Source organism: Vulpes vulpes, chromosome 12 (assembly GCF_048418805.1).
Source record: "Vulpes vulpes isolate BD-2025 chromosome 12, VulVul3, whole genome shotgun sequence".
Classification (NCBI taxonomy): Eukaryota; Metazoa; Chordata; class Mammalia; order Carnivora; family Canidae; genus Vulpes; species Vulpes vulpes.
The window spans coordinates 180,611,909-180,637,973 of record NC_132791.1 but is presented as its reverse complement, the minus strand read 5'-3'; the positions used below and the strand labels follow the sequence as shown (position 1 = coordinate 180,637,973).

Below are 26,065 nucleotides of genomic sequence, written 5' to 3'. Positions count from 1 at the left end.
GAATCATATTGCTTGCATTCAAATCTAGGCTCTACTGTATACCTGGCGTGTTTTCTTGGGAAGTCACTTAATGTTCCTAAGCCTCAGTGTAAAAATGGGAATATTAACAGCACTTATCTCACAGTTATTATAAGGATTACATGATATTAGTTATTAGGTACAATATTAGGTACATTGTAAACACTAATGTTACCTATGATAACTATTTTTAATACTCAAGTTCTCCAGCTATTAAGTGGTAGAGCCAAGATTTGAATCCCCATCTGTTTTATGCAAAATCCTATAGTCCTAATTTTTGCACCTTCAAGAATGGCGGTAATACTACTCTTTCATGGGTAGTAAAATTTAAACTCATTGGGCCCCTTTAGTCAATATTTTGATATAAAAATACTATAATGTTTGGGTTTTACCATGCCCTGCGCTTTTTTATTCAGTTGTGGTGGAAGATGATGGAGCTTCTTGAGGTTTGTTGAGTTAGTTGTTTTTTTTCTAGGCTAGTTCTTAGAAAATAGCAAGTAATATCACCAGGAACACTTTAGAGAACAACTTCTTTTGACTAAGTTATATAGCAAGATCAGTAGCTGCAGCAAGAACCCACTCTAATTTGTACTTAAAGCCAAAAGACCCCCTGGACATATGTTGGCAAATAAGTGAGAAATCTTTCCATGCTCATGGAGAATTGTTTCTTCTATGCTTTTTGTTTTACAATGTTCAGTCTAATATAAGGGGGAAATGGACCTATGTGTCACTTATCTGTTGATGAGTGACAAATCACCCCACTCCATAAAAGCTTAAAACAATAACCATTTAATTTTCTTGCCAATCGTTAGGTCAGCAATATGGATTTGGGTCTGCTGGGCAGTGCTACTGATCTCACTTGGGGTTGGATGGCTGGAGTGGAGGAGATGGTCTAAGATAACCTTGTTCACATGGTCCTGGCCCTAGCTCTTGGCTGGGCCATGTTTCCAGCATCTTACAAGAGGTTAATTCACATTATGGCAGTACAAAGAGGAACAGTCCTAGTGTGCAAGTACTTTTCAAGTCTGTACTTGTATCATGTTTGCAAATACCCTATTGGCCAAGAAAGTCACATGGCCAAGCCCATACTTGGGCAGCCTGGGTGGCTCAGCAGTTTAGCGCTGCCTTCAGCCTGGGGCCTGATCCTGGAGACCCAGGATTGAGTCCCATGTCAGGCTCCCTGCATGGAGCCTGCTTCTCCCTCTCTTGTGTCTCTGCCTCTCTCTCTCTCTGTCTCTGTGTCTCTCATGAATAAAATAAAATCTTTTAAAAAAAATTTAAAAATGCCTATATTTAAAAGGTCTTTCTTAAAAAAATCTTTCTTTTCAAAGATTTATTTATTTGAGAAAGAGAAAGTACATGAGCATGTGAGTGGGGGAAGGTGCAGAGAGAGAGAATATCCAAGCAGACTCCCACCAAATGCGGAGCCCAATGCAGGGCTTGATCCCATGAACCCTAAGATCAGGATTTGAGCCAAATACAAGAGTCAGATGCTTAACTGACTGAGCCACCCAGATACCCACCCGCCTGAAACCACTTCTTGATGGGAGGAGCTGCAGAGTTGCATTGCAAAGAGATTGTGCATTTTAAAGGAATGGGAAGAACCATTGTGGCCATTTTTGCAAACAATTACCAACCACAAAGTGGAAGATAGTTTCAAGTTCATGTTTAGAAGGTGTGAAACAAATCCTTAAAAAGCTTTCAAGGGGCTTGCAGCTCAGAATTATATCGGGTACAGAATTGATTTGAAATGTACTTCTTACATAACGGCTTCAAGTAGGTTACTAGGGGACCCCATGGCATTAGTTGGTGATCACTGGAACCCTAATATGCATGCCCTGCACATGGATGTGAGGGTGCAAGCAGATCCTAGCCTGCAGTTCTAGCTTGGGACTCTTGGGTGGATGCTGAAGCCTTGTTTCTGCTTCTTAAATACTGTATGTCTCCAGAGCTGGGTAAGCTTTGCTAATAAAACTTCATAGTCATGTTTTCCATGGTTTCTTAAGAAAGTTAAAAACTCCAGGAAACTCTCAGAAATGTTATTTATTCCATCTGACTTATAACATAGAACTCCTGATGCAGCCTTCTCAGGGAGCTGCCATGCTGTGCCCAGCCCATCTCTCTGACTCCCGACCCTGTTAGCTCCGTGTCCAAGTGAGTCAGGTGGTTAGATGCTGAGCAGATGGGGAGGAGAAGGAGGGAGATAGGAACACAGGCCTAATTTCTGCCGCAGTCAAGGAAGCATCTGCACGGTGCCTACTCTCTTCCCTCTCTTGTTGGATCAGAAGCCGAGCCTGCTGCATAGCCCCTCACACTCCTTGACCTCGCAGCTCAGACACGCTGCAAAGTCAGCGACCCCAGGAAATCAATCCCATGCGATTATGTGGCTGCTCCCTGGGATACACTGAATGAATTTAGAAATATGGGGGTTTCCTAAAATGTTCCTGTCCTCACAGCATAGAGTATAAAATCACTGTAGTGTACACAGTAGTGATACACTATGTATCACTATGTGTACTTCATAGAACCTTAAAGTTATCAAGTCAGTAGATCTTATTTTGATACTTTGAACAGGAAGAAATGCGACATTATCAAGATAACCTCTCCTGTACCTCTGGGTTTAATTTATTACGTTTTGGCATGATCAATCGTTTGGCAAATATTTCTTGGATCATCTTAAACAGGTTGATTTGCATTAAACTCACTAGACTTTGTCTGCCATAGTGTGGCATGTCTTCTGAAATTCCACGTTCTGGATTTGGGGCTCTCAAACTGAAAAAAACTTACTGCCTTAAAGATAAAACTACAAATATTGTGGAGATTTGGGGGGCTAACAGAAGAAGAATTTTTAATGTTAGCAGCTACTAAGCCTTTAGAGGCTGCCGATGATATTTCTCTTGCTATGGTTCGGGAACAGAAAATACACTGCGGGGCCACTTTGTAGATTAGCTTTCATTTCTTGACATTTAACAACACAGTATACATTTATCTTGTAACAAAAAATGAAGTTTGGAAATCAATTAAAATTTTAAAATATACCTTAAAGGAAATGTATAATTTGTCTCTGGTAGTAGCATCCCCTTTTTTCTTCTCTAAACAGAGATGCTAAAAATTGAGCTCCCCCTTCCCAGAAGTGTACAAAAAGACTCTTTTCTGGCAAGGATGATGAACAGGGTAGGCCAAGGCCATAACACCCCAAACAAATGGCTGTGTTACATTCCTTTCTTTTGTGTGAAGGCTGTAGACTTTGGGACTCTCCTAAGGAAAGGGTTTTGATTCCAGCCATATGTGTGACAAATGTAATGGTGATTCTAGCGGATGTCCCACAAGTACAGGCATGCCTCCTTCTATGGTTAGCACATGCCTTGCTGATGGGGGGGGGGGGGGGCGGGCTGAAGCTCATCCTAAACAGAGGGAAGGCTCAGCCTGGATGCTTATAGAATGGATGCAAGGCCGAGACCCTTGTGAATTAATCACAGTGGGCAGCTCTAGGGATCGATCACTTAATTTCATCGGGCATTAGTTTCCTTAACACCTGGAGAGCATGTAAGAATTCCCTAAGTCTTTTGGGTTTGCCCATTGTTATATGTCAAAGTTTTCCAAAATGCATTATGCAGGATTCTAAGCTCCTGATATTCTTGGAAAAGAAAAGGATTTATGGCTAGAAGGGCCCTTATATATTATTGTCTGTTGTCTTCATGGAGATTCACCTGAGTATGTTAAAGCTTCAGGGAAGTTTTACATAAAAACAACTTTAATTTTGTTTAAGTGATCTTTCCTACATATATGTGAACACAGATTTCTTTTTCTCCTGACATGTAATAACACCTCATACTTCAAAGGATATTATATATAGATATTCTGAGTTTGATCCTTAACTGAACCCAGACTCTTAGAGAATGAATCTTGTGGGGGCACCTGGGTGGCTTAGTGATTGAGTATCTGCTTTGGCTTGGGTCCTGATCCTGGAGTCCCAGGATCAAGTCTTGCATCAGGCTTCCTGTGGGGAGCCTGCTTCTCCCTCTGCCTATGTCTCTGCCTCTCTCTTTGTGTCGCTCATGAATAAATAAATAAGATCTTTAATAACAAAAAAAAAAAAGAATGAATCTTGGGTTGGCTCCTTGAAGAAGAGCATTTGCTGTGCAATAATTTGCTACTGTGCCATCTGTCTACTTAGAGGTCATTTCAGGGAAGAGGAACAGGGAACTTGACATTGTATTCATTGTGTGCATCTCATTTAGTATGTAACCCACATTATTGCATAGTACAGAGACCCAGGAAGACATTTCTACTTTCTATTGTGGACCTACATATTAATTTCTTATGTCTGCTGTAACAAATTACCATGAACTTGGCAGGTATAAATGCACATTTATTATCTTACAGTTGTGGAGGTCAGAGTTCTGAGATGGGTCTCGTGAGGTTAAAATCAAAGTGTTGGCAGCCTCTATTCCTTCTGGAGGCTCTAATGGATAATCCTTTTCTTGCCTTTTCCAGCTTCTGGAGGCAGCCCGCATTCCCTGGCTCATGGCCCCTTTGACCATTTTCAAAGCCAACCAGAGCCAAGTGTAGTCTTTGTGATGATTCCAACTCTCTGGTTCCTCCTCTTCTATCTCCCTCTTCCGCATTTAAATGACCCTTTGACTACATGTAGCCTACATGGATAATTCAGAATAATTTTCCTACTTTAAGATCAGCTGATTAGCGATTTTAATTCCATCTGCACGCAGCCTTAAGTCCCACCTGGCGTGTAATCCAATATATTCATAGGTTCTGGGGAGAAGGACACAGACATCTTTGGAGATGTCCATTATTCTGTCTACCACAACCCAACATATGTGTCACTCTATTTACTTTGGCTTCTAGGCTGCTTAGAACTATTGAGTAACTATGTGGACCTTCTTATTTTCCTACTATGATTTTCTTTTTGTTCCCATAGCCTCATTTTCTTTTCAAATTCATGTCATCACACATGCCCACATATTTATAAGCCATGCTCAAATGTAGTAGAAATAATTATTAACAGTGAACCTCTAGAATAGCAGTAGGCTAACTATAACCTATGGGCCAAATCCAGTGTACCTCCTGTTTTTGTAAATAAAGTTCTATTGGAACGCTGCTCTTTTCCTGCTACAACGACAGGCTGACTAGCTGTGGCACAAACCATATGACCTACAGAGAAGAAAATAGTTATTTTCTGGCTCTTCCAGAAAAAGTTTACCAGCCTCTGGTCTAGATACTCTGAGTCATAATGCATGCAAGTTTCTCACTTATTGATAGAAAGGGAAATTTGGGGTCCCTTAAAATCCCTGAAACGTGTTAGAGTTATCTCTGTTGCATTTTTAGGTTTTGACATTAGCAGCGGGTTGTAAAATAATCCAGGCAATTTTAGACATGTGACTATAATCTAAGTCACTTAGGAAAATAAAATGATATGTTTATTAAGTCAAATTATATCTACCTATTTTCAAAAGGTTGAGCTGACCAGTAATTGGATCAGTAACTACTTATTGCTCTTCTAAAATAACCATTGTCTTCAGTGAAAATACCTTTTTCTCCCATAAGATCCTAGTGTCCAAGTCCATTTGAGTCTCAGAATAATGGCAAGATGCTTATGGAATCATTTATGCCATGTTTGACCATCTTAACTTTGGTTTTTCTGCTTAAAAATAAATAATAAGTTACTTTCTCCCATGAGACCAGATATCCGTCCACCAAGAGGTAGTCTACTTCTGGCCTAATTATGTAGAATAACCAAAGCCAGACAGCCCAGGTGGCTCAGCGGTTTAGCGACACCCTTAGCCCAGGGCCTGATCCTGGAGACCCAGGATTGAGTCCCATGTCTGGCTCTCTGCATGGAGCCTGCTTCTCTCCCTACCTGTGTCTCTGCCTCTCTCTCTCTGTGTCTCTCATGAATAAATAAATTTTAAAATTCTTTAAAAAAAAAAGATAACCAAAGCCTTTGTAGTCAAGGCTTTCTTCTGCTGCTGCTGCTATTCTTGCTGGATTTCTGAACTTGTTATTTCTCATTTGGCACTCACTCTTTGCATATGTTAAGCCTCTATGCTCTATGTCATCTTATTCGTATAATGCTGGTGGCAATAGTTGAGCCACACAATATCTAAGACACTTTAACCTGAAACAGAAACACAAATGAGGCAAAAGTTCCCACAAATTCAGATCTTTTGCAAAAAAGGATAGTTTTATATTGGGTATTTTTATATTAAAATTTTAGGTTGTGGTTAAGCAAATTTTTACAATAGACTCCTCCTACCTGAGTTTCATCCTCAACTTAGAATGCTTCTGTAATTATTTTTGGAGGAGAAATTTGCTGCCACTTAACTTGCACTTTTCTCAGATGGAGACCTGTGAGAAAAGCACAAAGTTCTCCCTCTCTTTTCATAAATAAGTGCTTAAACTACTAATGAATTAGAATGATACATCATTGGTTATTATTTAATATGAAATGAATTTCTATTACCATCTCTACCTCTTTTTTGGGAGGGAAGGGTAATGAATATACTTCATAGGCTTCCTTTTCAATTAGAAACAGTACTTCCATTTTGAGATGTGAAGCAGTCAGTGTTCATTCTGGCCATGACCTCCATGTCTTGCAGATTTTTATCAACTTCCCACTGAGAATGCCTCATTTTTCGCCCAGCACACATACTACCACTGTCAATTCTCCTTCATCAGTTTGATTGTTATTTTTTAGATCTTTTCCTTAAACCAAGCCTTTTTCTTTTTTTCATATTTACAGACTTCTGGATTTCTGGAATTCTTCTGTGAACAGGAGAAGAATAAATCAAAGAAGAACTCTTACCTTGGTATGTACACACAACCCGTTGGGGATGCCCTAGAATTATCCGTGGAATCCCCTTCACGGTACCTTTTTTTTTTAAAAAAAATTCAAAGCAGTTGAAGCTTGATTTCAGCAGGGAGGGTATTCTCCTGTTTGATTTTTTAGACATAGTGATTTGGAATATTTGTGGCATAAGAATGAACAACTTAAACGTTAATGGCTTCACTTCACAAACTCCTATGTATTTATTCTGATACTTGTCATGAATTTCACCTCTGTTACTAGGGCTTTGGTGTCCTCTGCATAACAAGTACTCATCAATGACTCAACTTTTGTTTCTGAAAAAAAATTAAGCCAGTTGCTAAAGATCCTATTGGTGTGTAGGTAGAGGAAATTGGCAATTTCTAAGGAAGGTACCGGTGATGAACTTGGTAATTCTAGGGGTTGGTTATGGCTGGTTGTGGTGAGTGTCTTGTGGATGACTCATAGATGTGCTCCTCATTGAGATTCAATGTAACTCTGGATCATCATTGTTCTAGAAATGAATGAAGCACAGTAATGGGAAAATCCATTGAGTAGTAAAATAGGATGTTGTTTGCAAGTCGTTAGATGTTTCTTGGAATTCATTTCTATTTCTAGAGCTAGACCTGAGGATATGGCAGATGTACTCACCAGAAAATTGTGGTTTATGTTTTCCTACATAAGGGGGGAAAAGGGGGGAAGAGAGATGGAGTTTGAGTGTTAGGACATGTTGCAAGTAGAACCATATTGACATTTGCCATTCCTAAGCTGCTTTTCTATTCCAGAATGCTTTTGACCATGGGAGCATTTCAGCAAAGCATCTTTCTCTTTGTCCTGAAGTATACAAGGCAATATTTGGTATTGCTTTGGAAATACACTTTTCCATGCTGTGATTTGAAAATAGCAAACTGTTAAGAAAGAGCAGGGACTTGGGTGAATGCATCATTCATTTGATGAAGTGTTGAGTAAACCAGATGGTTGATATCAAATGCCTTGATAAAATATTTTAGAAATCAGAGCTCGTTCTCATTAAAAAAAAAAAAAATAAGCCTCTCCGGAGGGATTTGCTTATGACTCTCCATTTTGTTTTCATTTATTTCAAATAGTTTTTAAAATTAAATATATCTATGAGCACAAGCCAAGCTAAAACTATAGATTTAAGAAAAAGTCAACGGCCTGACCCCAGATATTTGATCCCTAGCTATGGTTCCTGGTCTCCTGGTGGCCTCCTCCTGGTTATCAGAGCAACATCTGCAAAGATGGAGTATTGACATTTGTGCACATTGGAGCCCAAAACACTTGAATTCTCCAACAATGAGAACATTGGATGTTTCTCTTTGTGTGTGCTAATGGTATGGACTGATTTTGCAGAATCACTGCAGCAGGTTGTAAATGATGTATGAAATGAGAAATTCCTGTCCAGTGCACAGAGTGAATATATACAGTTCTATGCAGTCACTGCAGTGCTGGGCTATTTGTTTTAATATTTCCTTCAGACATATAGTAATTTTTTTGGTGAGTCATATCCAGATGCTTGTCATTGGCCCAAAGCACAGAATTTCCTTTATATATATTTCAAATGAATTTCACACATGTATAAGTATACTTAAATTAATAGAATACTGGATTGTAGAGGACTTGAAGTTTAAAAAAAGAATATTTTTAGGAAAACAATAGCAATATATTTGTTTTTAAACATTTGAGAAATAGTCAAGAGCCCCCAAATTTAGAAATCCCGTTATGGAAAAATACCCTTTGTTTACATTTAGTATATATCTTTTAAGGTTCTATCCCCTGTGATTAGTTTAGATTGCCCCCAAAATTTATCCTATTAATTTATTTGTAAAGGTTTAGTCCTAATTATCAATAACACTTGAACATCTTTCTGTGACTTCTATAATTTAATTTTTAACACCTGCATGCTCTTCAACAGCATGGCTGTAGCTTAAAGGACTTTCTTTAAGCTCCCGTTCCTACTGAGCAGTGAATGTGTAGGTAGTTTCTAGTTTTGCTAACAAAAATAATTTTCTATACCAATGCTTCAATGTTTATGTGATTGTTGTCATTTTGGCATATATTTAGTAGTGTCAATCTTGCCTCTGCCTTCTCTTTCAAAATTATTTTAGCTATTATATCTGTTTTCCTGTTGGATTTTGATGATGATTGGATTATACTTATAAATGATCAGAGTAGAATTGGCATCACCATAATATTGTGGCACTCCATTGGAGAACATACTGTGTCTTTCCATTTATTGGTAGATTTTCTAAGAATTATTTATTCTTGTATATCAGAAATAAGCCTCTCTAAGTTGTGATAACATTTTATTTAAAGTTTTTGCATATAATATTGAAGTTATATCTATAAAGTTCTCTTTTTGTGCCATTTTAGTTACATTTTTTGAAACAACGGTAATTGTCGCCTCATATTAATTAACAAGATTTCCCTATCCCCGCTAGCCCTCCTCCTCCACCATCATGCTCTGGAGCAGTTTAAGTATGACGAGTGACCCCTCTTCTTTGAATGTGATAGAATTAATGTCTCTGTCTGGTGTGTTTAGGGGGATAAATTACTTGAAACCTCTAATTTCCTTTCAAGGTTATTGACATATTTAAGGTGTTTTCTGTCTCTTATTGAATCAACTTTGGTAATTTATGGTTGCCTATTGAAATATCAATTTATCTAGAGGTGTAGTTTGTTAATACAGATGCATACAAATTATTCGGTTACCATTTAAAAAAATAATCCTGTAAATCTATTGTGAAGTCACTTTCTTCATTCTTAATATGAATATCTTTATCTTAATGAACTTTGCCAGAGGTATTTTTGAAGAACCAGCTATTGAATTCACTTACTATTTCCATAGTTTTGCTACTTTCTTAACAGCTTTTTTTTTTTTTTTTTTTTTAGATTTTATTTATTTTTTCGAGAGAGAGCATGAGTGGGGTGGAAAGGCAGAGGGAGAGGGAGAAGCAGACTCCCCATGGAGCAGGGAGCCCCATAAGGGGCTTAATCCCGGGGCCCTGGGATCCAAGTGGAAGGTAGACACCTAACCAGCTGAGCCACCCAGGTGCCCCTCTTGCCAGCTTCTGCAGTTGCATGCTGGGTGGATCTTTCTTGTCACTTATTAATAAAAATATTTCAAACTATGAATTTTCCTATGATTCCCATTTTAGCTGCATCATATGCCTTTTGATATGGTAGGTTCTTACTTTTTAATAAACTGAAGTGGCATTTTGGTATCTTCTATGACCCCCCAGTTTTTTAAAAGGTAAATTTGAAATTTTATTTTTTTATTTTAATTTATTTTTAGATTTTATTTATTTATTCGTGAGACAGAAAGAGCAGCAGAGACATAGGCAGAGGGAAAAGCAGGCTCCTTGCAGGGAGCCTGATGTGGGACTCAATCCCAGATCCTGGGATCACACCCTGGGCTGAAGGTAGATGCTCAACCTCTGAGCCCCCCAGGCTCACCCAAATTTGAAATTTTAAAATGGTTGAATTTTAAAACTCCATCTGTTATGATTAATTTCTCTGAAACATACCTGCTATGATATTTACTTGAATTTTATTGACATTATCTTTGTAGAAGACTGTGTCAGATGATCTTTGGGAAGGAATCCATGGACACTAGAGATGAAAGTTATTTTATTTAGAAAATTTAATCTTATTAATTATATTAACAAGCAGTTCTGTATCCAGCTCATTTTTTATCTTCTTTGATCTTCTTTTACCAACTGTGAGGGAAGTTAGAGTCCTTTATTAATTTGTTCTTACTGGGAACCCTGGGTGGCTCAGCGGTTAAGCGTCTACCTTTGGCCCAGGGCATGATCCTAGGGTCCCGAGATCGAGTCCCACATCGGGCTCCCTGCATGGAGCCTGCTTCTCCCTCTGCCTATGTTGTGTCTCTGCCTCTCTCTCTCTCTGTGTGTCTCTCATGAATAAATAAATAAAATCTTAAAAAAATAATAATTTGTTCTTACTATTCTGTAACTTATTTATAGAGATATTTATATTCTGTAAGTCAGTGCAGTATTATCTGACACATAAACATTGTATATTTGCATTGAACTGTAATCCTCTAATATGAAATCTCTCTTTCAACATATAATGTGTTTTGCCTTGAGTTTTCCTTTGTCTAATATTAATATTAAAACTTCGATTTTCTTTTTATTTGTATCTCTTTAGTATATCTTTGCTCATCTTTTTACTCATCCCTTTGTACTCATTTGTCTTACGTGTATCTCCTGAAATAAACATACAGTTGGCTTTAGTTTTGTAATCTGGCTTTCTCCTTTTTATTCTTCTCACAGAGAAGTTTAAGGCATTTACAAATATTATCATAAACAAAATATTAGCCTTACTATTTTCATTACATGAAATGAATGTATTACTTTCATTTCATTTTCCTTTTGATTCCTGGGTGATTTTTCCCCCATTCTTTTCTATCTTTGAGCATACACTCTATACTGTTCTTTTTTAATGTCTCATAGAGTGTATGTTTTGTATTAAGTTCTGTTTTCGTTTAAGTCTCTCAAAAGTATTCTTTACTCTATTAATCTCTGTCAAATTTAAGGGCAAAGAGCATTTTTACACCTTCTAGTTAAGTGAAAGAATTTAGCGTACTTCCCACTCCCATACACATACCACTCTTCTCCCTCAGTCCTATACACTGGCCTGTGATAATATGATGTCAGGTTCTAGAAAATTTATATTATTTTTAGAAATTATTGTTCTTTTAATATATGCCTTATTTTTCATAAATAATTTTATGACCCCTTTTTAGCTTTTAAAATAGACTCGATATAATTATTTTGTCATTTCTATATTTAACTGGTTTTACTACTCCCACTTAGATTATTATACTTTATCTTTCTTATTTTTGACCTCTTAATTTTTCTTAATCTCTCTGTGAGTTTGAATATGGCTTTAGATAATTTTTCAAGAAGGATGCATGGTTGGTTTTCTGAATTTGGATATTCTTCCATTCTTTCTTTAGACATACCATTCTTGAGTTGGAATGTTCTCCCTCACAATTCTGCAATTCTGTTGAACTAATTTTTGCATCAAAAGAGAAGTCTGAGGAAAGGCTGATTTTTTTTTTTTTTTTATCATGGATATTGGGCCTGGTGTTGTTTTCCCAAGCCTGGAGGTTCATGAGTCTTGATTCTTGTAACTCAAGCATTGTGACAGGATGCATCCAGGTATGAGTTTGCTTTGATAATAAACTTTTAAAAATCTGTATTCACTGGACTTTTTCCAGTTGATATGTGTTTTCATCTATTATAGTTTAAATTATTAGTTTTTCCCTGTTAATCCTGATCTTTTCAGGAACCCCAGTGATCTAGATGTTAGTAAGTTCTCTGAAGGTAGGAACCATACCAGTTTTGTTTACTCTTACACTCTCCTGATACATTGGAGATACTAAATAAATATATATTTTCTAATGGATAAGTGAATGAATAAGTGATAAATAAGTACTCTTTCATCTTTGATAACTTTCATCTTATTTTCCCCTCTGCTTTTGAGGGAATTTGAGGGAACCGAGCTTTATAGGAAACCATAAAGCTGAAGGTTATACTTCAAGGTTAACCTGCTCAAGGTTACTTGGGCATTGACTTTGCTTCCCTGTCTCCCCTCCCCTGACTTCTCATTAGGATATGGCTTTATCAGAACTGTCTTTGGTTTAAGAACCAGCAGTTTCATAAGCCTGGAATGTTCCTTCTTAACACATAACTCATTTAAATTCTTCCCAAGCAAGGATTAAGCCTAAGTCTAAGGACGAGGTGGGGCAGCTAGTTCTGAGCTAAGATCCAAAGGCCCCCACTTGGGCAGAGAATATTACTGACAACTGACTACCTCTGGGTGAGCTAGTTTTTGCTGCCTAGCCTTCTCTCCCCAACCCCATTTATTGACTTTAAAAAGCAATCATTTAATGGTTCAAGATTTTGTAGGGCAGTAGTTTGGACTGGGCTCAGTTGGGCAGTTCTCATGTGAGTGCAGTCAGTGGGTGGGTTGAACAGGGGTGAGCCTTATGCATGTTTCTGGAGTTGGAGCCACACATCTGAAAGTTTCTAAAGCAGTACTTGAGGGCAAACTCCACTGCTAAGCACTTTCCACAGCTCTGCTTACATCACTTTACTAAGGCCCTGCTGCCCAAAGAAAGTCACCTATCATGGATTCAAGGGATGGAGAAATGAACTCTAGCTCTTTTTTTTTTAAAGATTTTATTTATTTATTCATGAGAGAGAGAGAGAGAGAGGGAGGCAGAGACACAGGCAGAGGGAAAAGCAGGCTCCATGCAGGGAGCCTGATGTGGGACTTGATCCTGGATCTCCAGGATCACACCCTGGGGGAGGCGGCACTAAACCGCTGAGCCACCGGGGCTGCCCTGAACTCTAGCTCTTAACTGAAGAAACTGGCATGTCATATTGCAGTGGCATGGATGCAGGGAGTGGGCAGATTTGAGGCCTCTTTATGATTCACTCTACTCTCATTAGGGACTCTGGAAACCAAAGGAATTCATGCTGAGACATATGGGCTCCTTGACTATGTTGCTCTCTTGACCAACTCATTTGGAGCTTAATCTAACTCTACAGTGGTGTTTGGTCTCTTTCAGTTGATTTGTAGTCCTGAAATGTTATACCATGTTTCTTCTACATTATCTTTTTGGTATCTACTCCCTTTAACGTGAATTTACGTCCTGTCCATGCATTTTTGGTTACATATACTCTCTTACCTCACTCGTCTTCCTTTTATTATCCTGTTTCTGTTTCCTATTTTATTTCTCCTGACAGTTTCCTGTATTTTTTACAGTGAGGTCTATTTTGCTATTATAGATCTGAAACAGTTTAATTGATTTTAAAAATAATCATTATATGTTTATTTTGTGCCAGGCACTGCTTGAAATGCTAGAAGCACACCAGTAAACAACACTTGGCCCCTGTCCTCAAGAATTTACGATTGGGTAAAAGCTCTGACTTCCTCAAATATAGTATTTTCAGAGGCACTGATCTCCCTCTGAGTTGGTGGGATACTTTTGTTCCCTTCTTCCGCAGTGGCCTATCAGAGATGCTTTGTTTGGCACTTGTCATCAGACTTAGGGGTTTCCTCTAAGGGGCCTGTCTTCTCATGTAATGGTCAGGTTTCCTTCTTGGGTCTGTATCTAGAGGAAATATTAACGTGTGTTCCTCCTTGTTCACCTCCCAGTTTTTGAGGATCATCATCTAGAGATCTAAACCCTGAAAGTCTAGATCTCTGTTAAAATACATAAAACACTCTATTTTCCCACATGTACTCTTGTACTTCCTTTCTTCGGTTTTGAAGATTTCCCAGGGAGGTGCCATACAACCCCACCTCCTTCCTCCACTTTTTTTTTTTCTTTTTGTACTTGGAGTTTCTGAATGGATGGCAGGAGGATTAGTGGACAGATTTTTGTAAAAAAATATCCTAGTTCATCATAAAATAGCTCTTGACTGGTATAGAGAAAGGTTCCGGTCTTCTGATCTCTTCGGTCTGTAGACTGTGAGGCTCTAAAGAGTCTTTCACTTGTTGGTGATGGGAGTGAAAAGGATCATTTGACAAGGAGAAATAGATCTTTTCTTGCCTTTCCCTACTTTGTTTTTACTGGCAATATTTTATGCATACAAATGAAATTTGTACTTAATACTGCCTTGCCTTTCAAAAAATAGTTCTAGTTAATAAATATGTTGAACAGCCTTTTGTGTAGATTTTTAAAAATTGTCGAGTGCTATAAAAATTTGTATCACACTGAAGGCAGACTGATGCTAGTGACAATATATGTAAAATTTGGCCAGTGTGAGAGTATAATATGCTTAAATATTTGACAGACACAAAATGTTCTTGATAGCATTCATGAAACTCTAGGAAATACCGTTTTAATGTGTGCTGTTAAAGTAGTTATTCCTATCGGATACCCTGAAATTCAGAAATGCTGATACAGAAGTCTTCAACACTTGGGATCACTTGATTTCATTCAAGCATGCTAATCATCTCTCAGTGATATTTCAGATCTTTTATTATCTCCTAAGTTTACCACACTCACCTGATTCCCAGAGTGTTTCTTAAACCTTCCTAAACAGATAAAATCAGATTCTAACTTGGAAATACACCTCCTAGGGGTGTCTCATTAGAAATTATATGATAGTGTTTTTCTGATAGGTTTTATCTGCTACCCAAACTTGTCTTACATACATGACTCTGTCCTTAAACGATCATTGATTTTTATTTGCTTTGGTTACTCATATTTCCTATCATGCATGTTTCCCCCCCTCACATCTGTCCCTTATTCTTAGATAGTATCAATTTTCTTCACCTAGTGTTTCTGTCTTTGAAAAAAGCAGAAGGATGACACTGTTAAATGGGCCATTTAACTGCAGAATGGCATGTCAGACATCCTTTTTCTATATATATAATGAGAGAGAGATGTATATAGGTTAATGTATGTATTTATAGAGATGAACATTACAGCTATTTTATGATATTTAAGACTAAATGCCACAGTTGTATTTTTTTAAGTAAGTCTAAACTTCCCTTAAAGGAAAGCTGAGAAAAGTAGTAATTTGGAACTAGTTGGCTTAACTTAAAAAGCTCCCCTGTGACATCGGAGTGTGTTTCATGCAATTGCTTTCTCAGACTTCCTCATTAAAATATTGACTACTCTTTTTCTTCAGTAAATGCTAATCCCGGCTCCCATGTACATGTATTTACATTTCACTGCAGGCAGCCTGCCAGGTTAGAAATAAAACCAATTTGTTAATATCACTATTTCCTTTTCAGCAAAGAAAATATGCATTAAATTAAAGACTTTCTAAAAATAATAAGAAGCGGCTCCTGTTGATAACCAACCATTTATTTGTCTCTCTGGTTTAGGATGTAACAGCTCATTTTTCCGAGCCTGCATTTCTCTGCTTCTCTCAGCTCTGGTCATCTCTGCAAAACTCTGGCTTCTGCAAGACCCTTGTCACAGGCCCCGAAGGTCACTCTGGGCCCTTCTCTTCACCTTTCCCACCTTTGCACTTTTGCTCGTCCCTGCCAGCACCTATCTGAGAGTACAAAACGCTACTTTTAAAAGAGCATGAGCCAAGTATGGTTAATCCTGGCTGACAACATGCTGCTTTGCTGGAGCATTCTCTCCAGAAATCTTGGAAATCTTTGAACTGCAAGAGGGTCCCCATTTGATTTATGATTCATAAGTGGATCAGTGTTATTAAAATCCACAGGAGCCCGTTGTTCATGTAGCCGTTCTGAGGGCCACCCATCACGCACTTCCAGACACTCTTTTGCACAGGAGCACCTTCCTGGAGCCCATAGCTGTTTCTTAAATAATCCTTCAGCAGAAAGCAGCTGAACACCAAGGAGTTCTAGTAACTCTAGAATGTTTGTGCACGTTGGGTTATCCAGACTTGTAAAGTCAAGCGAATTTTCAATAAAGCCAACAAGTTATTAACCTTATCAGTATACTTTGCCTCGTTGGATGCTACTCTTTGTTGAATATTTTATTTATAAAATGGATTGATTGCTATTGAGTATCATTCCTGTGACCCATAAGGAAAGAGGAGTCATTTGTAAATGCCACTGTATAGTTGGTGCCAGGAGAAGGGAAACCTGGCATCTAAAAATTGTTGCATGTATTTTATTAGTTTCCCCTGATTTTTCTGCTTGTTTCATTATGTTTTCCCTGTTGTTTTCCTCCCTAGTCAATGTTGGCCTTTGCTCTAATAAGGTTAGAAGAGTAAGGCTTTATTGATAATCTTTATGTTTCATTTCTACTTTGAGAAAACTGTTAAAGAAAGAAGAGATTTAGCCTAACTAATTGACTGATTACTTCCTTTCTGGATTTGCCTTAACTGGCTTTAAGATTTGAGGGGCCTTAGTTCTTAACTGCAAAGATTCCATAATGGCCATCAACATGGGAATCTGTTTCCCCCTTTGTTTTTTAAAGATTTTATTTATTTAGTTATGAGAGACACACAGAGAGAGGCAGAGACACAGGCAGAGGGAGAAGCAGGCTCCATGCAGGGAGCCTGACGTGGGACTCAATCGCAGGTCTCCAGGATCATGCCCTGGGTTGAAGGCAGGTGCTAAACCCCTGAGCCACCCAGGCTGCCCCTGTTTCCCCTTTTGAGCTCTTTTGTCTTTCAGACATCTTTTTTTTTTTTTTTGAAGATTTTATTTATTTATTTGAGAGTGAGAGACAGAGAGTACAAGCAGAGAGGAGGGGCAGAGGGAGAGGGAGAAGCCGACTCCCTGCCGAGCAGGGAGCACGACACAGGGCTCCATCCCAGGGCCCTGAGATCATGACCTGAGCTAAAGGTAGATGCTTAACAAACTGAGCCATCCAGGTGCTCCTTCTTTTTTTCCATCTCACTCCCATTCCGCTTGAAGGAAATTGTTGGCTTATCTCTTGCATTGTTGGTTTTATATTTCAGAATGGTAGAGCATCATGTCCATCTCCTAAAATCCTGTACAACCTGGAGATGGATTCCTAGTGGGGGCTTACTAGTCTTTCTGCTATAGTTTTTGGTCCTGAAAGTGTTCAGCATTGAGATACTTCTCAGGAAGACATATTTAGCAGTGCAGTGTTGTTCCGTGAGGAAAACTGCCTCATCCAGCTGGTAAGCAATTTATGCCCTGAAGCATGAAGATTTCATAGCCCTTGTAATTTTATCCTTTCTGGTGTCGCTGCAGGTGCTATTTTTATTCATATAAATATTTAATCTTCTATAAAACTTATTAAGCTGTTGGCCTCAATAATATTTTTTGGCAGCAAGTTCCCTAGGTTAAAGGGACACAGTCAAGTACAACAGCTTAGCTCAAGATCACAGTTTTAAATAAAGGTATAAAAGGTGATTTTCTGAGATTTTTTTTTTAAAGACTCCAGCAAGGCTGTTTGGGGTTCTGCTGTGACATTTCCCAATAATGCTGCTACAGTCTCAGTAGCATTGAGTTGGCATTTGAGAGACCAGGAAGCAAGTTCAGTTGAAACTATAGTGAGAGTAGTAGTAGTTAACATATGAGTGTTTTTTCTAGACCTTGCAAAGAGGAAGAACAGATAAAAAGTACAGGCAATATTCTTCATTTTCTTAGCTGCCAGCTTTCACGTTAAGGTTTTTACATGGCATTTATTTATTTATTTATTTATTTATTTATTTATTTTTAAAGATTTTATTTATTTACTCATAAGAGGCACAGGGAGAGAGAGGCAGAGATGCAGACAGAGGGAGAAGTAGGCTCCATGCAGGGAGCCCCATGCGGGACTTGATCCTAGGACCCCAGGTTCATAACTTGAGCCAAAGACAGATGCTCAACCACTAAACCACCCATGTGCTCCTACCTGACTTTTAATTCATGGAGTTATTTTTCCTTATTAGACTTCTTTTACCCTCTTAAAGTAGTTGGCTACTTTTAATGAATAACCTCTTTTCTTGTAAAAACATAAAATTTCCTGAGTTTTTTGATTTGTTGGAGGACCACCCATCCATGGGGGGTGGGGTAAGTGGCATCTTCTAATTCCTTTTAGATATTATCTGGAGATTAAGTGGAGATTTCCCCAGTAGAATTCAACTGAGGCAGATCCACCCTGGACATCTTAAACATAACTGCATTGGCTAACCAGAAGGATGTGAGTTGACTCTGGAGTCATTTATTTCTTTGTCATCTTGGATATTTATAGTGGCTGGTGCATTTGACCTTGAACATTATGGACATTTGTACCACAGAGTAGTCTGGCATACATAGACCTATTCTGGCTTAGAGGGTGGACAGTTGAGTTGATCTCTTTTGGCAGCCCTAATATAAAAAGAGTAGGATCCTCAAGGGGGGAAAAATGAATATACATGTTTTTAATAGAATGCAAACCATGGGACATATAATGGGAATTAAAAATGATGAGGAATTATAAGGGCTGTCTGAATTCAGAGAAGGAATTGGTTATTGTTGCCCAGCTTCAAGAGAAGCTGATATTTGAATTGGGTCTTCAGGATTCTTGAAGTTTGGACAAGGGATGTGGAAGTTAGGGGAGAGAAGGTAACTGGCGGGGGCAGGTGGCGGGTGGTGGTAATGCAAAAATGGCAAAACTTCAGTGTAATAGGTTTTGTGACTTGTAAAATAGATTCTCACCTAAAGAATCATTAATGAAATTAAGTGTTGGCTCAGTCCATCTTATGTGGAACTGAATTTAGTGCTAATCTTTCTTTTATTGATTGCTATCCATTTTATTGACATAATTCTTTAAAATATCCTCATGGATCCACATATCAGAGCCCAGTATTTTCTTAAACTGCTTCAACTCCTGTTGTTTAGCAGCTCTTTAGCTTCCTAAGTTAAATAAGTGACCAAACTCTCATATATGCTGATGGAATGGAAGAGGGGACCACACATTGGAAAACAGGGTAGCAGCATTTTATATGGTTGAATATACAGGTACCATATGACCCAGAAAACCTGTTCCTAAGGGTTTTCCTAAGAGGGATAAAATTTGTGTTCATGCAAAAACCTGTCTGTTAAGGTTTATAGTGCTTCATTCATAATCTCCCAACTTTGGAAATTGTCCAGGTGTCCTTCAGTTGGTGAGTGGATATAAGCAGTAGTCTAGCCATATGATGGGATACTATTCAGCAATAAGAAGGAGTGATTTCCTGATATGTGCAACAACATGACTGAATCTCAAATGCATTATGCTAAGTGAAAGAAGCCAGACTCTGAAATCTCCATGCCATTGATAGCATTTATGTTGCAAAGCTATAGGAATAGAGAATGTATCAGTGGTGGCCAAGGACTAGGGCTGGGCAAGGAGTTTGGAGGAGTGATGGAACTGGGTGTGGTGGTGGTTACCTGAGTATACATTTCACAAAACTCATAAAACTGTACACTAAAGGGAGACCAGATTGGCTCAGTGGTTCAGCGTCTGTCTTTGGCTCAGGTCATGATCCTGAGGTCCTGGGATTGAGTCCTATATCAGGATCCCTGCAGGGAGCCTGCTTTTCCCTCTTCCTGTGTCTCTGCCTCTCTCTGTGTGTCTCTCATGAATAAATAAATAAAATCTTAAAATACAATGACCCCAGGACTGTCCCAGATGAACCGACAGGGGGTTGGAGGCACAAAGGCAAGGTAATCCCTAAGCAAACGTGCCAAGCAGGCAATGCAAATCTCTGCCCTCCTCCTCCCCTTCCCTCTCTATTTGCTTCCTGGCTGCCTCCCTTCCAGGAGTCGAGGCCCTCCTTGCTATGTCTGGCTGCATCAGGCACCACAATCTGGCCTGATTTTGCTGCTTGAAGGCCTGTGTGATAACCAGCCCACCTTAAAAAAACAAAACAAAACAAAAACTGTACACTAAAAAGGATGACTTTTCTTTTATATAAATTAAATAACCTTGACTCTAAGAAAGAAGTAGGCAATAGTCTGATGTTCACAAATCTGACATTATGACCTCACATTGATACCCTGTGGTTGAACCGTATATGCTTCTCATGGTAGCATCTTCTACATCTTAAGAAGCTTTGTTTTGAAACTTCTATCATCCCTTGAAGGAATTGTTATTTAAAAACCCCTTAGATTTTTGGTGGAGATGCTCAAAGACACTCAACCAACTGAGTCACCCAGGTACGCCTGGCCCATTTTCTTTTGAAATGGATTTGAAGTGGCTCATCTTAGAAAAACAGATACTCTAAAGTTTATTCACTTTGTGGGGTTGTGTTGCCACTTCCATGCCCTTCACTTTGATGGAACAGTCTCTCCATTTCACCTTGGACAACTTTCTACCTTCTTTCTTGGTCTCAGCTTCTCTTCTCAAAAGTGAGCAATTACAGATGATTTGAGAAATCATCTCCTCAGTGGCTTCCAAGTATCCATTATGTCCCCTTTCATTACATTTGTCACACCATATTTATTACTTATTAATTCACCTTCTACATTAGACTATAAGCTCAGTGGGACCAGGTTTCTTTTATTTACTGTGATATCCTCAGCAGACAGGAGGCACTAGTGAAATATTTGTTGAATAACTGGACAGATGTAGGGCACCAGCCATCCCTAAGGCCCTCATTCTGCTGACTACATCTGACTGCATGTTTATACCATTCTGTTTTAAATTGAGTAGAAGACTGGTGGAAATAGTGAACCAAGTATCATCTATGTGCAAAAAAGTTGTTGGTAAGGGGATTGCCGTTACGATTAGTTTTGGTGGATCTGAATGCTTTGTTAACATTTCTTTTTTGGTACATGGTTTGAATCTTTGCCTGTTTCTTTCAGCTGGAATATAACTAGGTGGCAGCTCCTTCAAATGAGTGTTTAGTATGGTCATCTTTGTGCTCTTCATAGTCTATGTATGAGTAGCATTGAGTATGTAGTTGGTGGTTGGTGTCTTGACCTATGCACAATGGCAATTGCTCCTTAGGGTGGCAAGTCCCAAATGGCAAATTATATGGGCTTTCCAATTTCGACACAGATCTGTGATTATTTATACATATTGATGGATTGATTTTTTTTTAACTAATTACAGTCATTGAATTGTGGACTAGCATTTTAAAAAGTAGGTTTCTGAAAGAGAGTAAATATGTGGCCATTACATAGAACTTACATACAATGTATACCTGTGCTGGATATAGAGCCTTTAACTTTAAAATTAAACCATCTTGGATTTTTGTATTAAATGTTGATGCAATTATCAAAGCCCCATTCCTCCATTTACTGTAGTTCTTTGTTCTTAATGGAAATTTAGGTCAATACTGAACAGTGCCAGGGCATCCCAAGAATTTCCTCCAGAAAACAAGGATGCCAGACATGCAGAAGGTCAGCAACACTTGGCAAAGTTACGTTCCCTCCTTGTGGCAGCAGTACCTGGTCCAGTTGTTAAACAGTGACTTGCAAAAGGATTTCCTTTTTCTCCTTTTTGTTTCTTTTTTTCTTTCTTAAAGCTCTTTCCCTTCCCAATGTAAAATTATGTTATATCGAGTTCTCTCTGAAAGCAATGTATCTGTTTAGAGAAAAATGGAAAGTAACTATGCCCCATTTTCAAACAGCTACGTTCCCTGCAGCTAGGCTCTGCAGAATTTTGAGTCTTTTGAGTCCAGATGATAACTGCATAAGAGCATCAGGGTGAGGTTGGAGGTAGGTACAGCAGGGAGAGGTTAATTTTCCCATTGATATGGAAACATCTACATCCTGAAGCCAGTCCAGTGCTCTCTTAGAGATAGTAGACACATAGCACTAGATGCCATTGATTTAACTTTAGTATCTACCTATTACTATTTTGTTCTGATTTTTTTTTCTTTTTGGCTCATGATTTCCAAACTACATTCATTCTTCAGTTAACAAATATTAACTCACCGCCTCCTCTGTCTTTGACACTTTCTGGGTCTTGAGGATGCATCTTGTCTTTAAAATGAGCCAAGCGCTTTCCCCTTGTTTTCTGTTATCCTTCCAACTCTGGAAAGCCAGTAGGACTTTTCTTTATCATCCCCACTAGGAAATGAGAGAGTTTGTGGCTTTCCTCTGAGATTGCACATGAAGTTATTGGCAAGATTGGGACTAGAAACCAGTTCCAAGAAATGTGCTCCCAGCTAACCCCACCATTCATTATACCAGACAAGACCCGCGGGTGGAGTGGCAGTAGTCAAGGTACCCCTTTTGGATTGGTGCCTGTTGTATTTGTCCTTGGATTGTGACCTTCTGAAGGACCACTGAACAGCTTGTCTTTGAGAAATGACCTGCCATTTTCAAACAGCATCAAGGAGAGTCAATTAGACAACAGGATGGGAAGCAAAGTATTGAGTTTTAAATTTTCTTTTTCTGTATTTAGAAAGAGAAAAATGTGTGACTCAGGGAGAAGGTGTAAAGCAAAAACAGTTTTTATTTAAAACTCTTTTTGCCTGTAGAGACACTACTAATCAGAGTGGGTTTCTTTTTTCTTGCCTCCCCCTTCCCCCACTCCTGTGCTTCTTTTATTTTTTATTTTTTTAATTTATTTTTTTATTTTTGGAAGGGGAGGGATGACCCTGCTGAGTTTTGGAGTATGCCTGTAGCAGCTTTTAGCAAATCACAATCCCAGCAGTAGGTTCAGCTTTGAAGAAAGATTTACAAATCTCTCACTGCTTTATAAATATCTGCATTTATATCTTAAAGAAGAAGAAGAAAAAGCCCCTCACGGTCGGCCTCAGCCTTCTCGCCCTCTCCCCCCTCCCCACTTCCCCTTTTCTTGCTTTCCTCTTTCAGAAATTAAAGATTGTGATGTGTGCAGGAAATGAGGGTCTATAAAATTGTGATAAAATGTTCCTGCAAAATTGCCTTTGAATTTTCGCCTTGAATTGCAGGCGAAATGAAATTGTTCGCTTTCAGCATTGCTTTGTTTTTGACCCCTTTTTGTGAATTCTCAAAGGAAAGAAACATATTCCCATCTTTTATAGTAATCAAATTTATCTGGCATCTCTCAGCCTCTTGAATTACTTATGCTAGAGTTGGCCAGCCTCAGGAAGGCTGTGGCTGGTTTATTTATTTATTGTTCTAAAGTGAGGGTTTTTGACATGAGGTTCCCTACATCATCCTAGGGGAGTATAGGAGAAAAATCGAAAGTGCTTTCTGACATTGCATATGTGTCTTATGTATATATGTGCATACGTGTTGGAAAGGTAAAAGAAATAACAGGGGACTTCATGACCATAGGTCATGGCTGTTTAATATTTTCATGTGAGAGGGAAAAAATTTCATGTTACTGAGACAAAATTATATGGAAAAAGAAAAAAAAATCTGGGAAAACACTTTGCATTTGAACAAAAGTACTAACAGTAACTGGTTGTAAACCTGTTTAGAAACTAGTTGGTTTACCAAGTATTATTTCTCTCTCTTTCTCTCTTTTTAAGATTTTATTCATTTATTCATGAAAGACACAGAGAGAGGCAGAGACACAGGCAGAGGGAGAAGCAGGCTCCTCACAAGGGAGACCGATGTGGGACTCGATCCCGGGACCCCAGGATCATGCCCTGGGCCAAAGGCAGACTCTCGACCGCTGAGCCACCCAGGCGTCCCACCAAGTATTATTTCCCTAACAGGTGATTATATCATCTTGTAATCTGAGGGGTTTAATAGGACTGTTTCATATAAGAATGTGGGATCAGAGGGCAAACACGGGCCGTCCCCTGGAGCCGCATCCCGGAGAGCCCAGCCTTGCCTGGTTACCCCGGGTTCTCCTGTGACACAATTGATCCTCTTTTTATTTCCAGCGCCTTGTGTTTATGCTCAAAAAAACCTAGGCTGCAGGTGCAAACCTACAGAAATCAGATCCAAGTTTCTAAAGTAAATCTCTCTTACGTTGAGAAAATGAAATAATATATAACTATCAGGAAGAGCGGATAAATGTACTTTGTGTGGCCTAACGTCCACTGGGCTCAAGTTAAAAATTTGCCAAGAGCAATTATTTTTTGAAACTATGACTAATGCCTCACACACCTGTTGTCCAAGCCTATGCTAAGAAACTGTCATGCATACAGCTCCTGGACTTCTTCCATGGGTAAACATTTCTAGATTTTAACAAGTAAACTTTGTAAAGCTCTAAACAGTTATTTCATTTCTTTCCTATCGTGTTTTATAATATAAGCAAAATATGTTTGTGCCACTACCTATTCTTTCCCTACTAAATTTTCAAAGGTTTTCATTGTGTGTTTCTGGCTTATTACCTATACATTTCCTAAACAGGAACTCACGTAAATACCAGACACCTTCTTTACAGCAATTCTTCTTTAGGTCAGTAAAAGGTCCATAGAAGTTTAAGAAAATATAAAATAAAAGTCCTTAGGGGAAGGTGTGATGTGTGTAGTTTGGGTATCCCTTACATACTCAACTCCTTTGATAGTGTAGACTTTCAGAATTCTTGGAAGAGAGGATGACATGCAAGTCACTGATGGAAAACATCTATCTTTGCATCAGCATCTTAGTAGAACAAATCTCAGGATTAAGCAAAAAGTCAGCAGGTTCAGTGTAAGTGAAAAGGTTGGCATTGAATTCATTAGTAACATTAGATTTACTTCAGAAATACTTATCTTAACAATCATTACCTGTGACTAAATTTCTGATAATTTTTACTGTCGAAGGAACCAACCAACCCAACTGTCACATTTTGTTTTTGATGAAAAAGAGAAGATTCGAGAAGATTTAAATGCAAAAGCCTAAGTTTTCATAGCATTTCCCAGGGGGGTACAGATTTCAAGAGGATGTAGCATTCTTTATGAGCCGTGTACCATAGATCAGCAACTTGCATTTCAATGGCTCCTTTTTTCCCTTCTATATAAAAAAACAAAACAAAACATCTCAACGTTTATATAAATACTTTCACCCACAGAGGAGTGGATTACTGTGATTCTTAATTGTGGCAAATGAGGAAATAGGAGGCTCAGTGTTTATTTGAAATAATTTTAAAAACAGTTCTCTTCTTCTCTCTCCTCAGAGAAGGCAAATACTTTTCTGGTTCGGACACAGTAATTTAAATGTGTCCAGTTTTGCAGTTGTGCCTACGAATCAATTTAGTGTGGGTTTGTTCACATCTAAAGGAAAGTTAAATGCTGACTTTGAAAGTAGAGAAACGTTCCATAGATATCCTTTGCTTTCAAAAAGCTTGCGTTTGACTGTGATCCTTAAAAGCTCTTATTGAACTATTTTCTTTTCCTGTTTGCAAAATTCACAAAGGGCTGTTCTGTAAGCCCTCTTCACATTTTCCCCAGTTTGTCCTAAATTTTGCCTCAGGGGAATAAACAGCAACAGTGTTCAATTTCCCATTCTGAATGTATATGCCAACACGGAGAGCTTTTATTACGAGGAAAGAAATCAAATCATTGTCACCTAAAGTGCTAATTATGGCTGATAAATGTACGGCATACACTTAATGCAAAGAGAGCTTAGGAAATGATACACCTTCCATAATTACAGTGACCAACCTAGCTCCATCAATCTAAATTTTTTTTCAATCCACGTTCATTTGGGTGGCTTTATTTTTATTAAATGGCTTTCTTAAGCCTCAACAGACCCACTTGCTGCTAATAAGGAGGCTCACGTTGAGTATTTTGGAGCCGCTGCACTAGGAGGCGTGTTACACGACATACGTGGAGGTGAGCGCACCCACCTGAACGGGGCCTCCAGCGCGTACTGACATGTGTCTCCCACGGGGTGCGGGGCTGCAAGCCCAGGGTGAGATTTGCCACCCTTTGCTCGCCTAAT

General features: G+C 38.7%; 1 protein-coding gene across 1 annotated transcript in view; it reads left to right on the top strand.

Moving 5' to 3' along the window:
* The window catches only part of ZFHX3 (zinc finger homeobox 3), a 956,897-nt gene that overhangs the window by 172,835 nt on the left and 757,997 nt on the right, over positions 1-26,065 (top strand). The window contains exon 3 of the mRNA XM_072731601.1: positions 6,779-6,845. The gene's annotated coding sequence lies outside the window, so the exon portion shown is untranslated. The remainder of the gene's footprint in view (positions 1-6,778; positions 6,846-26,065) is intronic.